The sequence below is a fragment of the Carcharhinus amblyrhynchos genome, chromosome 2, assembly GCF_965287045.1.
Source record: "Carcharhinus amblyrhynchos chromosome 2, sCarAmb.v2.hapA, whole genome shotgun sequence".
NCBI lineage: Eukaryota > Metazoa > Chordata > Chondrichthyes > Carcharhiniformes > Carcharhinidae > Carcharhinus > Carcharhinus amblyrhynchos.
The window spans coordinates 124,389,743-124,403,919 of record NC_137325.1 but is presented as its reverse complement, the minus strand read 5'-3'; the positions used below and the strand labels follow the sequence as shown (position 1 = coordinate 124,403,919).

General features: G+C 43.0%; 1 long non-coding RNA gene across 1 annotated transcript in view; it reads right to left on the bottom strand.

Moving 5' to 3' along the window:
• Positions 1-13,751, bottom strand: part of LOC145361595 (uncharacterized) — a 39,053-nt gene extending 25,302 nt beyond the window's left edge. Inside the window, exons 1-2 of the long non-coding RNA XR_013889849.1 lie at positions 13,651-13,751; positions 10,999-11,081 (exon numbers count right to left, since the gene is read on the bottom strand). This is a non-coding gene — a long non-coding RNA (uncharacterized LOC145361595). The remainder of the gene's footprint in view (positions 1-10,998; positions 11,082-13,650) is intronic.
• Positions 13,752-14,177: the final 426 nt, after the last annotated feature.

Genomic DNA, 14,177 nt, shown 5'->3' with positions numbered 1-14,177 from the left:
CAGTCCACCGCCGGCATCTCCACATCAAGATCTATTGTAGGATTAAAAAAAGGGGCAAATTTTTCTGCTCTGCCTGTCATGGGAGTCGGAGTGGGTGAGGGACGGACCACGGATAGATCTGTTGACCTTTGGTGGGATTTTCTGGTTTCAGGCTGAACGCAGCCAGAAAATCCCACCCCAAAATTTTAAGAATGAAGGCCAGCAGCAATGAAGACAAGGCAATAAATATCCCAGTCAGAATGATCTGTGATTTGGAAGGGGGTTTGCAGCACCTGTGTTTCATGCATCAGCTGCCCTTGTCCTTTGAATGGTTGGAGGTTGCAGGTTTAGAAAGTGGTGCTGAAGAAAGTTTAGTGACTAAGGACAGTCCATTTGTGGATAGTGGAGAATGCAGCCACATTACGTGCTATAGATTATTACAGTTGTTCCTGTTGATGAGCTGCCAGTGCCCCCAAATGTATCAGCTTCTATTAAATGACAGCAGGAAAGTAATGATTTGTTTTTTGTTTTGTTCACTTTAATTTTCAGGTATCAGTTGAGGTTCAGTTGGTCAATTCTGATCTGAGTCGATGGCTGCGCGTTCATATACCGTGCCCAGATTTGAGCATAAGAAACAAGGTTAACACTCCTGTGTAATATTGAGGCACTGTCTGAAGTCCCGCCTGCTCTCTCTCTGGTGGATGTAATAGATCCCATGGCACTTTTTAGAGGAACACATTTTACTCCACTTTGTCTGTGTGGAGTTTGCATGTTCTCTCCTGTGTGGGTTTCCACCCACAGTCTGAAAGATGTGCTGATTAGGTGCATTAACCCAGACAGGCGTCAGAGTGTGGTGACTAGGGGAATGTCACAGTAACTTCATTGCAGTGTTAATGTATGCCTTACCTGTGACTAATAAATAAACTTTACTTTTACTTTACTTTTACCCCAGAGGGCATTATCCCTGGGTTAAACAGCAAGGGGTGTTATCCCTGGGGTGTTGGCCAACATGCATGCCTCAATCAGTAAGACAGATGATCTGGATATTTTTGCATTGCTGACGTTTGGAGGTTGCTGTGTGCAAACTGATTGCTGTGTTTCCTGCATTACAACAGTGATTGCACTTCAAACATACAACACTGGCTGTAAAGTATTCGGGAACATTCCGCGGTCATAAGAAGCATTATACAAATGCACATTGTGGAGTTTGTCTCCTTTATGGAGTGATTTGTTGAGGAGGTCACATGGTTATCAATCAGGGACCAGGGTGGGGGGGTCTGCCTGACAAGAGTGGGCTTCTGTATCAGTTCAATCCTGAAAATTGACTGGCAGCCATGAGGCTGCAAGCCTCTGCATTATAGTTACATGTAAATAAACGTCACAGTTGTTATTTATCTAACTGGTGGATGGGAATTATTACAAACGTCTTCCTTCTTGCAATCTCAGGAATGAAATTTGCTTCCTTTTTTTAAACTTTGAGCAGGCAGAAGATAAAAGCAAAATAATGAGGATGCTGGAAATACAAACAAAAACAGAAAAATGCTCAGTAGGTCTGGTGGTATCTGTGGAAAGGGAAAATAGAGTTAACATTTTGAGTCCATATGATTCATTTTCTTCTCTCCGCAGATGCTGCTAGCCCTGCTGAGTTTTTTCCAGCATTTTCTGTTTTTATTGCATGTAAGAAGTTTCATCTACAATCATCAATAAGCAGGTAGAAGCTGGTGTCAAATGGTACTTGATAGATACTGAGGAGCTCTGGAGAAGTCTGGCCACATTTATGTTTCTTTTAGGCTCAGACTGAGCGACTAGACCTTGATATGGGAAATCCCCATCTGAGATAACTATCAGGTCACATTATCACTTGAGGCTCCAGCTATATCACATTAGAGCTAAGCACACACAGCTTAATTCCTCCTCTTTTTCAGGTACTTGCAATCTAACTCTTTGACTTCAGTGTAAACACCATGATTTGTGTATATTACTCAGTATGGAAAGGGATGAGTCAGAGAAAAATATATGTATTATCTGGCTGCATGATGCTTGATATCGCAAGACCTGATTTTTTAGAATGGAGTCCACAATAGTTGATAAAAAGTCATCTCTGACCCTTCAGCATAATCTGGATTGTGCCAATGGATTTGATAGCAAAACTGAGTTCTTTCCCTGTCCTGCCCCATCCCATTTTTTTGATAGCTTTGATTAAATCTAGGCCTTGTTTTTGTTGTCTGATTATCTATGATAGAAAATAACCACTGCATCACCAGTGAGTGGCAAGGTGGCACAGTAGTTAGCACTGTTGCCTCATAGCGCCAGGGACCTGGTTTATTCTGATCTCAGGTGATTGTCTGCGGAGTTTGCCCATTCTCCCTCTGCCTGCATGTGTTTTGTCCGAGTGCTCTGGTTTCCTCTTTTAGTCCAAAGATATGCAAGATCGGTTGACTGGCCATGCCAAATTGCCCTTTAGTATCGAGGGAAATTAGCAGGCTAAATACAATGGGTTTGCAGGGATAGGGCCTGAGTAGGTTTGTTGTCAGTGCAGGCTCAATGGCTCGAATGGCTTCCTTCTGCAGTGTTCTATGATTCTATGAAAGCGTAACAATTATTCCATTCAAGGATTGTGATTCCATTTATATCAGAAATTGTCCTTGAAATCAAAAGATAGTCTTGCAGGGTCAGTGTGAAAAAAAGACGGAAATGTCAGGGACACCAGAATGTGTCACCATCTCAGGCTCTTTCCACTCAACACAGATTCAAGCTGGCTGCTGAACTCAAGCACATTATGTAGACTGATACACCAGCAGAGAACTGAGCGAGCAGTGCATTTGTTGGGCATTCTATCTTTTGGATGGGACATTACACTGAAGCTCTGTTTGCGGGTTCTGCTAGTTGAGCTGGATGTGAATGATTTGAATGATGAGAAATGAAGACCAGTGTATTCACTTTGGCAACATTCCTCCACTGACCCACATTGCCAAGAACAAATTACCTGGCCACTGAAGTCAGTGCAGATTTTGGGACTCGGCAGTGTACAAATTGATTGCCGTGTTTGCCCGTAAAACAACAATGGCTGCATTTCAAAAGCAATTAATTGAATACACTTCAGGACATTGTGAGTGTTTGATAAGACAAGCTCTTTCTTTTAACTCCTCAACATGCTCCAAGATCTCTTTTGAAATGCAAATATGTCAAATAGGATTTTGGAAATGGAGCTGATTAACTACGTTGGCTGATTTTATGCACATATTTCACTTTATTGCTGAGCTCTGAGTATGATTCAATTTGATCACACAAGAATGAGTACTAGGATGTGACAATGATGAAATGGATGTGGAGTCCATTATAAAGTGAAATAGGAATTGGCCTGTTCAGAGTGTGCTGAGCATTGTGGCGGCGGTGTTTAGCTCATTAAAAACGGAATGATGTACTTTTATTTAACTAGCAGAAATATAAAAAGTGGCAATGACAAACTAAACTGCTAAAGGGACATTACTGGGGCAATAAACTGTAAATAGTTCTTCCCCATATAAAAATCCGGCAATATGGTTTCAGTTATGAAAAAATAGCCATTTTGAGGAAAAGGTTGTTGTGAAAGGTGCTATAAAATAAAAGAACATGATCTACGATTTGCTCTATATAAACGCTTGCGCTAGCTATTGTACAGCGTAAGTGTAGAGCGACGGAGGATGAATAGAGTTTTGCTGGAATGCAGACTAAAAGGAGCTAGGTGAAATAATAATTTGATAAAAAAAACTCCACTGATTAATAGACCATTGATCGGCCTGTTTATAAGAGTAGGACAAAGATGAATGAAAATGTTAGTCGAGCACAAAGAAAAAAAATGTTCGGGAGCTTTTGGCCATTTGTCTAATGGCAGGTTCACCCTGATAAAGTAATGATATTTTTCTCACAATGGCCATTTTGATGGATTTGCAAGAAAACAATGCGCAATATCTATTTTCCCCCTTCGAACTGACCTAGTTTTTTTTGACAAGGTGTCTGCCTTTGTAGTGCGAGCACAGAAATAGTAGGGACGATTTAACTTGTAAGGCAATTAAGCATTATACTGCAGAGGATTGGGCTCAGAGTCAGAATGATAGGATTACTTAGAAACTGTCACAAATAAAGGGTTTCAACGGGGGATTTAGTCTGGTTAACTGAAACTCCGTAATGCAATTTGCTATGTATTGTAATGGGAAATAAAATAAAGAGATTTGCCTTGCTTGCACCTCACCAGAGTACTATAGAGTACAAATTTAATTTCAAGGGTCTTCTGTGATAATTTTAAATAATAAGTAAGAAATTAATATCTGCCAATAATGATTTGATTCTCACTTGTGTGTATCCTGATTTGGCATTTAATTAACTTGGAGAAACACCTTTGTTTTGTCACAATCAGTTGGCAGCTAAGATTAATCTTTGTTTTACGTATGCTAAAATTCAGACACCCTCTGCCATTAAATAGGAGAATGATCGACACGAAATGTGTATGATCTTGTTCAGTATTAATCTGTAATGATCACTTTCTAGCAGACCGTTAGCTGAATTTTAGAAAATCCACCAAATCTCCTATTCAATCTCACTGAATAATGCATACCCATTATTATGTAAATAAAACACTCAAGTCTATAATTTTCACCATGTCACCTTTGAATATTAATAATCGGCTATGCAGTCACATATTTACATAATTATCACCATGCATCCATCAGCATATCACTTATACTACACATCACAGTATCTCAAAGATCCCCTTGGAAATATCCTCAGCCAGTATCCGAAGTAGGTGATAATGAAGTCTTTAGCCTATCTGTCGGTGCGTGTTTCATTAGCAGTTTCTCAATCCCAGAGTTTGCCTCGCTATTTTCAGGCCAGCCCCAGCCCCACCTCCGAAGCAGCGATCACTGACAGTCCCTACGGCTTGTGTTTGCTGCTTCCACCTCCCTGCGTGGGTCAAGGTCAGTCTCTGGTCACTGTCTCACCTCTCCTCGGCACGTCGGGTCTCGCTTTCGATCTTCTCCCCTCACGGTTCAGCTTAAAACAACAATTATTTTCTTTTCCAATTTTCTTCCCAGAGAATCTCTGCCGCTTGCTGCCAGTTGCCAAGTTTCAAGTCGCATTTTTATTACCAGTGTAACGGTAACCATTTTTCAGTGACAAATCGATGACAGGGGAGAAAAAAACCTTACTTATGGCTGTTGTGTTTCAGTGTCAGTGATGTTTACACTAACTTTATGGTACTAATTGAAAAATGACTTGGTGCTAATATTCCTCCAGATGATATTAACACCCCAAATTCATGGTGTACAATGTTGGGTTAAATTACTGTGAGATGATTATGGTTGATGGATTAAAAGTATCCTTATAACAATGACTACAAGGTAGTATCGTTGATCAATGTAAGTAATCCTGCTAATACCAATGTTACTGGGTGTTTTTGACATCTGCACTGACTTGTTTGCTTGCAGGATTATAGTACCTCTAATAGGCTCAAGGCAATATACATTATACCAGATTTGTGTGTGGTGCTAGGTTGATTTTCCATTTTACAATGTATGTTGATATTGTACTGGGGCTTGATGATACATCATCAAAATAAGACAAATAGAAACATTACTGGTTTCCGTAATGCTTCCAACTATTTGCATTATATTACATTTCTGCATGTACCCAATAAACCCCCCCGGGATAAATTCCATTTGAAACATGGTGCAACAAAAGATCGTTGTTCATTTCTTTTCAACACATGAAATCTGAACCACATGATTATATTTAAGAAATGAAACATAAAGAACATTCTTGAGCTTTTCATATTAGAAGGGAAGGAGCCATTAATCTAGAAATTTCCAATCTGCATCATGAATTAGAATGAAGCACTGGTGTGCAGCAGGGAGAAATGTACACGAGGCACAGGACTGATTTTTAAATGGGCTGTCTAATTAAAGCAGATGAATGCACACCTTAGCCTCTATCCCCACTCCTGCCTTGCAGATTACAAAGGCATAGAGTCATAGAGATATACAGCATGGCAATAGGCCCTTCGGCCCAGCTTGCCCATGCCAACCATTTCCTAAATTGAGTCCCATTTGCTTGTTTTTATTTCATTTATTTACAGTTTATTTATGTGTGTCACAGGTAGGTCTACATTAACACTGCAGTGAAGATACTGTGAAAATCCATTAGTCGCCACACTCAGGCGCATGCACTGATGGAGGATTTATCATGGCCAATGCACCAAACCAGCACATCTTTCGGACTGTGGAAGGAAACCAGAGCATCCAAAGGAAACCCATGCAGACACGGGGAGAATGTGTAGACTCCGCACAGACACTGACCCAAGCCAGGAATCAAGCCTGAGTCCCTGGCGCTGTGAGGCAGTAGTGCTAAGCACTGTGCCATTGTGCCATTTTTGAACCATATCCCTCTTATCCTTTCCTATCCATGTAGCTGTCCAAATGTCTTTTAAATATTGGAACTGTACTGACCTCCACCACCTCCTCTGGCAGCTTTTTCCATATATGCACCCACCCTCTGTTGCCTCTCAGGTCCCTTTTAAATCTTTCCTCTCTCACCTTAAACCTATGCCCGCTAGTTTTGGACTCCCTTACCCTGGAGAGAAAAGCATGGCCGTTCACTTTACCTATGCCCCTTGTGATTTTATAAACCTCTATAAGGTCACCCTTCATCCTGCTAAGCTCCAGGGGGGGAAAAAAAACACCTGTTCAGCCTCAAAAGCAAAATATTATGAATGCTGGAAATCTGAAGTAAAAGCAAAAAGTATTGGAATACTTGCACCTGCTGTGCATTTTCAATATTATTCAATTGTTCAGCGGGTCAGGCAGCGGCTGTGGAGGGTGAAGCAGAATTAACTTCGATGACCTTTCATCAGAATTGGAAAATGGTTGCAGTAAAAGGATATAAGCCTAGGCAAAGTGAAAGAAAGGAGGAGATGGGAGGGAAGAACTCATGACACTTGCTGCGTTCATGCACTGTCAGATTTCACCAAGTGAACTCAAAGGAGAATTTGGCCCTCTTTTTGCTCGTGCATCATCCCTAGTGCTTGTTTCAACTTCATCTCCAAAACTCTTCTGGAGTAGCTTTTATCAATACAGCAGGTAACATACATGGAATGGATGCACTCACACTGCCCACATACTGAACCTGCTAGACTTTAACCTGGTGTTGTGAGACTTCTTACTGCACATACTGGACGCCTAAGTTCCTTTTTATGTCTGATCCAATTTCTAGCCATTTTCTAATCCTGCATAATTTGAGGGGAAGTGATGGCCTAATGGTATTATCACTAGATTATTAATCCAGAAACTCAGCTAATGTTCTGAGGATCTGGGTTCAAATCCCATCACGGCAGATGGTGGTGTTTGAATTCAATTAAAAATGTCTGGAATTAAGAACCTACTGATGACCATGAAACCATCTGGTTTACTGATGTCCTTTAACGAAGGAAATCTGCCCTCTTTACCTGGCCTGGCCTACATATGACTCCAGAGCCACAGCAATGGTGTGGACACTTCTACCGAAGTGTCTTAGCGGACCCTCTGGCAAGCTGGGTTAGCAAATGCAAATGGCCTTTGAAATTGGGTGGTGCAGGCCTCAAGTGATGGTTAGTGCCTCCTCAGAGATAAGGAACCGTGAGCTTTCTCAAAACTGGAAAATAGCTTCTTCTGTTCTGGGTCACAGACAGACATAGGTTTAATCTTTTTGGGGTCTAGTTCAGCCAACGTCCAGTTTTACAATTCAGAAATATGTATATAAAATCACAGAAACCCTTCAATACAGAAGAGGCCATTCAACTTACTGAGTGTGCACCGAATCTTTGATAAAGCTTCTTTCTCAGACCCTCTCCCCTGCCCTAGCCCACATAATCCACCCATTTCTCATGGCTAATCCATCTAATTTACACAACTTGGGACATGAAGGGGCAACTTAGCACGGTCAATCCAGCTAACCTGCACACCTTGGACTGTGGGAAGAAAACAGAGCACCCGGAGGAAACCCATGCAAACAGGGAGAATGTGCAAACTCCACACTGACAGTCACCCAAGGCCAGAATTGAACACGGGGCTCTGGCACTGTGAGGCAGCAGTGCTAACCATTGTGCTACCGGACTGCCCGAAATATATAAAAAGGCAGTCGTTCAACATAGGTACCCAACTTGTCATTAAAAAACTGGAGTATATGATCAACATTTGATTAAATGTGCCTTGATATATCTGTGACTGGTGACTTCACTAGATCGTAGATAGAGAAGAAAGATTCCCTAGCTTTAGTTGAATCATCTAATCTCAGCCTGTGTGTGGAATGAACATAAGAACAGAAGAACTAGGAGCAGGAGTAGGCCATCTGGCCCCTCAAGCCTGCTCTGTCATTCAATAAGATCATGGCTGATCTTTTCGTGGACTCAGCTCCACTTACTCACCCACTCACCACAACCCTTAATTCCTTTACTGTTCAAACAATTGTCTATCCTTATCTTAGAAACATTCAATGAGGTAGCCTCAACTGCTTCACTGGGCAGGGAATTCCACAGATTGACAACCCTTTGTGTGAAGAAGTTCCTCCTCAACTCAGTCCTAAATCTGCTCCCCCTTTTTTTGAGGCCATGCCCCCTAGTTCTAGTTTCATCTGCCAGTGGAAACAGCCTTCCTGCTTCTATTTCATATATTCCCTTCATAATCTTCTATGTTTCTGCAAGATCTCCCCTCATTCTTCTGAATTGCAATGAGCATAGTCCCAATCTACTCAGTGTCTCCTCATAAGCCAACCCTCTCAACTCCAGAATCAATCTAGTGAATCTCCTCTGCACCCCCTCCCGTGCCAGTATATCCTTTCTCAAGTAAGGAGATCAAAACTGTACACAGTACTCCAGGTGTGACCTCACCAGCACTTTTCCAGCTGCAATGTAATAGCTGCCGTCGTTGGCCTTAGGACCTTTTAGCTCCTTCAATGAGCAAACAGCCTGAGCTTCCAATGCAAATGGCAGTTCAGAGACACCTGCTGAAGACTGTCCATGAATGGACGCTTGGAATAAGAAGCATCAAGCTCTTATCATCCCTGTCACAGATGACTAGCCTGCAACACTTTGCTCTGAATTCTGGGTGGATGTCAAATGGAGCTTAAGAACATAAGAACATAAGAACATAAGAAATAGGAGCAGGAGTAGGCCATCTGGCCCTTCGAGCCTGCCCCGCCATTCAATAAGATCATGGCTGATCTGTCGTGGCTCAGTTCCACTTTCCCGCCCTCTCCCCATAACCCTTAATCCCCTCTCTTATCAAAAACCCATCAACCCGCTTCTTAAAAATATTTAGCGAGGCAGCCTCCACCACTTCAACGGGCAGAGAATTCCAGAGATTCACCACCCTTTGAGTGAAGAAGTTCCTCCTCAACTCCGTTCTAAACCGCCCCCCCTTTATCTTGAGGCTGTGCCCCCTAGTCCTACTGTCTTTTTTGAGCGGGAAGAGTCTCTCCACCTCTATCCTATCCATCCCATTCATCATCTTATACGTCTCAATGAAATCTCCCCTCATTCTTCTAAACTCTAACAAGTACAAGCCTAGTTTATTCAGCCTCTCCTCATAGCTCAACCCCCTCAACTCCAGTATCAGCCTAGTAAACCTCCTCTGCACTCCCTCCAAGGCCAAAATATCCTTGCGCAGGTGCGGCGCCCAAAACTGCACACAGTACTCCAGCTGCGGCCTCACCAATGCCCTATACAGCTGCAGCAAGACCTCCCTACTTTTATATTCAATCCCCCTCGCTATGAAGGCCAGCATCCCATTCGCCTTCCTGACCATCTGCTGCACCTGCAGGCTGGGTTTTTGCGACTCATGCACAAGGACCCCGAGGTCCCTCTGCACCGTCGCCTGCTGCAGTTTTTCGCCACGTAAGTAATAGTCCTTCCTACCATTCTTCCTACCAAAGTGGACCACCTCACACTTGCCAACATTAAATTCCATTTGCCATTTCCTGGCCCATTCGCCCAGCCTATCTAGATCCTTCTGCAGACTCTCCACACCCTCCGCACAATTTGCCTTTCCCCCAATCTTGGTGTCATCAGCAAATTTCGACACCCTACACTCGGTTCCCTCCTCCAGGTCATCTATATAAATGGTAAATAGCTGAGGCCCCAGCACCGACCCCTGGGGCACCCCACTAGTCACCAACCGCCAATCCGAATAGCACCCATTGACCCCCACTCTCTGCCTCCTATTTGACAACCAATCCTCTATCCACGCTAACACCCTACCCCCAACTCCATGTCCTCTGACCTTCTGCAGTAACCCCTTGTGAGGTACCTTATCAAACGCCTTCTGAAAATCCAGAAAGACCACATCCACCGGCTCTCCTCTATCCACCGCCCTAGACACATCCTCATAGAACTCCAGTAAATTTGTCAGACACGACTTCCCTTTAATGAAACCGTGTTGCGTCTGCCCTATCAAGCAATTCCCTTCAAGATGCCTCGCAATTTCCTCCTTAATGACTGATTCTAACATTTTACCTACCACAGACGTTAAACTAACCGGCCTATAATTCCCCGCCTTTTGCCTGGCACCCTTCTTAAACAACGGCGTAACATTAGCCGTTTTCCAATCTTCCGGCACTTCCCCGGAATCCAGCGACGTCTGGAAAATAACCACCAAGGCATCCACTATAACCTCCGCCATTTCTTTCAGAACCCTCGGATGCATTCCATCCGGTCCTGGGGACTTGTCCACAATCAGCCCCTCCAGTCTGTCACGCACCACCTCTCTAGTAACAGTAATGTCATTAAGACCCTCCAGTCCTACCACCAGGGAAAAAAAAGTGAAGAAAATACAGGCATTATAAGTCTGAAACAAGATTTTACAAATTTGGTTGTCAATGAGGTATGGACGGCCATATCATAAGCCATGAGAAATAAGTAGAGGAGCGGTAAAAAATGGATAGCACAGGCTGACACAGGCATGGCGGGCCCCCTTCTGTGCTTTAATATTTTATGATTCAGTATAATTGTATTACCTGAGGACACCTGTTGCTTTTTACCTTGAGGACATCTCTTGCTGTTTACCCTGCAAGAATTTGATGATATTTTTCGTAGCACCCTGCGGGTAAGAATTCTTCTCATTATAGCATCAAGGTGCTTTTCATAAATATATCCTTTCTTCACTGCTTCTAGTATGTATCACAAGCACATGCAGAAGAAATGCCTAGGTGTCAAGTTGAAAATCTATCTCAGTTTCAACATTAGTCATTTTCCACCACAATAACAAGACGGAAGAAAATATCTAATTGTTGCGGAAACTCTCCAGGGTTTGCAAGCGACAACTAGAATAGTCTGCACAAAAATAGCTCTTTTGTTTTCCAATAATGTGGAGTTGTATAGATAATAAGGATGTAACATACTTAATCAAATCAACTAAGTTTAAAGTTTACTTATTAGTGTCATAAGTAGGCTTACATAAACACTGCAATGAAGTTACTGTGAAAATCCCCGAGTTGCCACACTCCGGCACCTGTTCGGGTACACTGAGGGAAAATTTAGTATGGCCAATGCATCTAATCCAGCATATCTTTTGGACTGGGGGGAAGAAACAGGAGCACCTGGAGGAAATCCATACAGACACGGGGAAAATGTGCAGACTCCACGCAGAGAGTGACCCAAGCCAGGAATTGAACCCTTGCCCCTGGCAGTACAATGAAGCAGCAGTGCTAACCACTTTGCCACGGTGCGACCATCTACTGAATTAACATTGTAGAGGAAACCTCCAGGGTGGGATTTTATGGCCTCGCTCGTTCCGAAACTGTAAAATTCCACCCGAGGTCAACGGATCTTCCCATTGTTTGCCCCTTGCCTGCTCCCATTTCCGTGGCAAGCAGGGTAATAAAATTCCAGCCAAAGTTATTGTGTGGCGGCCGGCCCCAATACCACCACCCCCCCCTGCCCCCCACCCCCCCACCACCACTGCATCCCTCCACCCGCCAAATCCCCTTTCCCCACCCTACCCAGGCTGTCCCTTCAACTGCTGAAGCATTCCCAGCATGCCGTGCACTTTGCAGCGACAGTGCCACACTAAAAAAAATCTAAATGAGTTGACCTTTCATGCAAATGCGAGGTCACCTCACCTGATAAGCAGTGGTCCCACCAGTGCTGTGCTGGGACCGCATTATTCACAGCATATCGACACATCGTCTCACATACATTAGGCAGGCCAGCGGAGCAGCTGGTGCCCGCTGAGCTGAATGTTCGCACAAGTCAGCATCTTTGGAAGGTGACAGGGGACAATTCAGAAAGGCCAACAAGAATTAGCAGTCATCTGGTCAACCGTAAACACCTCCATCCCAGTTCTGATTGATAGCTTCGGAGTACCATGATTAGAAAATGCATGATGAAATGTTTAATGTGAGATTAGAAATGGAAAGCTAAATGCAATATATGTAAGTAATTAGCCCTCGACTCACGAAGTACCGCTTTCTACTGTATATTAAAATGAATGTTCATCAGGCTAAAGGTCAAATTAAATGATTATTGGTATGCGAATTGCTTGATGCTGACTTTTTTTGCATATTTTTGTGCCTTGCTAGCTGACATTTTTTTCATAATTTAATTTTAACACAAATTAATCTGACACCTTCTGACACCTCATTCCTTCAAAGTTTAGTTACATACAAGGTGGTAATTTCTTTTACTGTTCAGGCAAATGCTTTATTCTGCACTGTGTGAAAAAAAACATTTATTTTTACTAAATTATGATTAATTATCTATCCTAACGTTACAATGACTAAAAAAGGACAGCTGCTGAATTGTGGGCTCTAGCACTTCTACATACCGTTTTGATTAAACAATAATTGGGGTAAATTATTTTCACCTTGGCCACAGGAGAGCTAATTTGGTGTTGGTGGGTGGGTGGCGGGAGTGGAAGAGAAATTTTGTTTCTTATGGAATCCATCCGATCTTTGCTCTGTTGATTTGCATCCGAGAAGCTACGGAAGGTTATGTGCGTAGCCCAGTCCGTTGCGCAAACTAGCCTCCCATCTATTGATTCCATCTATACTTCCCATTGTCTCGGAAAAGCAGCCAGCATAATCAAGGACCTCACGCATGCCAGACATACTGGTGGGAATTTCACCGCCCTGCCTGTCACAAAATTGGAGTGGGCGAAGAGCGGACAATGGAAATATCCATTGGCCTTGGGTGAGATTTTAAAGTATCAGGACAAGTGAGGCCGTAAAATTCCACCTACTCTGTTCCACCTTCTTCTGTCGGGAAAAAAAGACAAAGTCTTGGACCACATACCAACCAGTTTTAAGTTTATTTATTAGTATCACAAGTAGGCCTATGTTAACACTGTTATGAAGTTACTGTGAAAATTCTCTAGTCGCCACATTCCAGTGGCTGTTCAGGTGCATTGAGGGAGAATTCAGCATGGCCAATGCATTTAATCAGCACATCTTTCAGACTGTGGGAGGAAACCAGAGCACCCGGAGGAAATCTACATAGTCATGGGGAGAACGTACAGACACCACACAGACAGTGACCCAAGCTGGGAATCGAACCCAGGTCCCTGGCGCCGTGAGGCAGCAGTGGTAACCACTATGCAACTGTGCTGCCCATGCCAACCGACTCAGGAACAGCTTCTTCCCTGCTGCCACCAGACTTTTGAATGGACTTACCTTATATTAAGTTGCTCTTTCTCCAAACCCTAGCGATGACTGTAACACTATATTTTGCACCCTCTCCTTGCCTTCTATTCCATGTACTCGATGAATGGTATGATTTGCCTGTATAGAGCAGAATAAACAATATTTTTTATTGTAAAACAGTACATGTGACAATAATAAATCAATTGTGGTGAAGGTAAAAGTTTCATATGCACTATTTGTATCTTGTGTATGTCTCAGTGGGAGTCAGTGAGTAAAGGAACAAGTTCTTGGTGGGAGACGCTATGATTTCTTGTTGCCTTCTCTCATGATGCTTTTATATACAAGGCTGCCACTTTGGTCCCCTCTTTCTGAAATTGACCCATGTCTTGGACTCAAAACATGGGACTTGTTTCTGAGTCTGCAGGTACAGTCTGATATCTGCTTAGCACTTGTATTTAGAACTATTTTTAAACAGGTTACAGAATAGGCTCTTGCATTCATGCCCACGTGCCCCTCCATGCTCTGCTGTAATGTTCCAATTAAGCTCAGCACAAGCT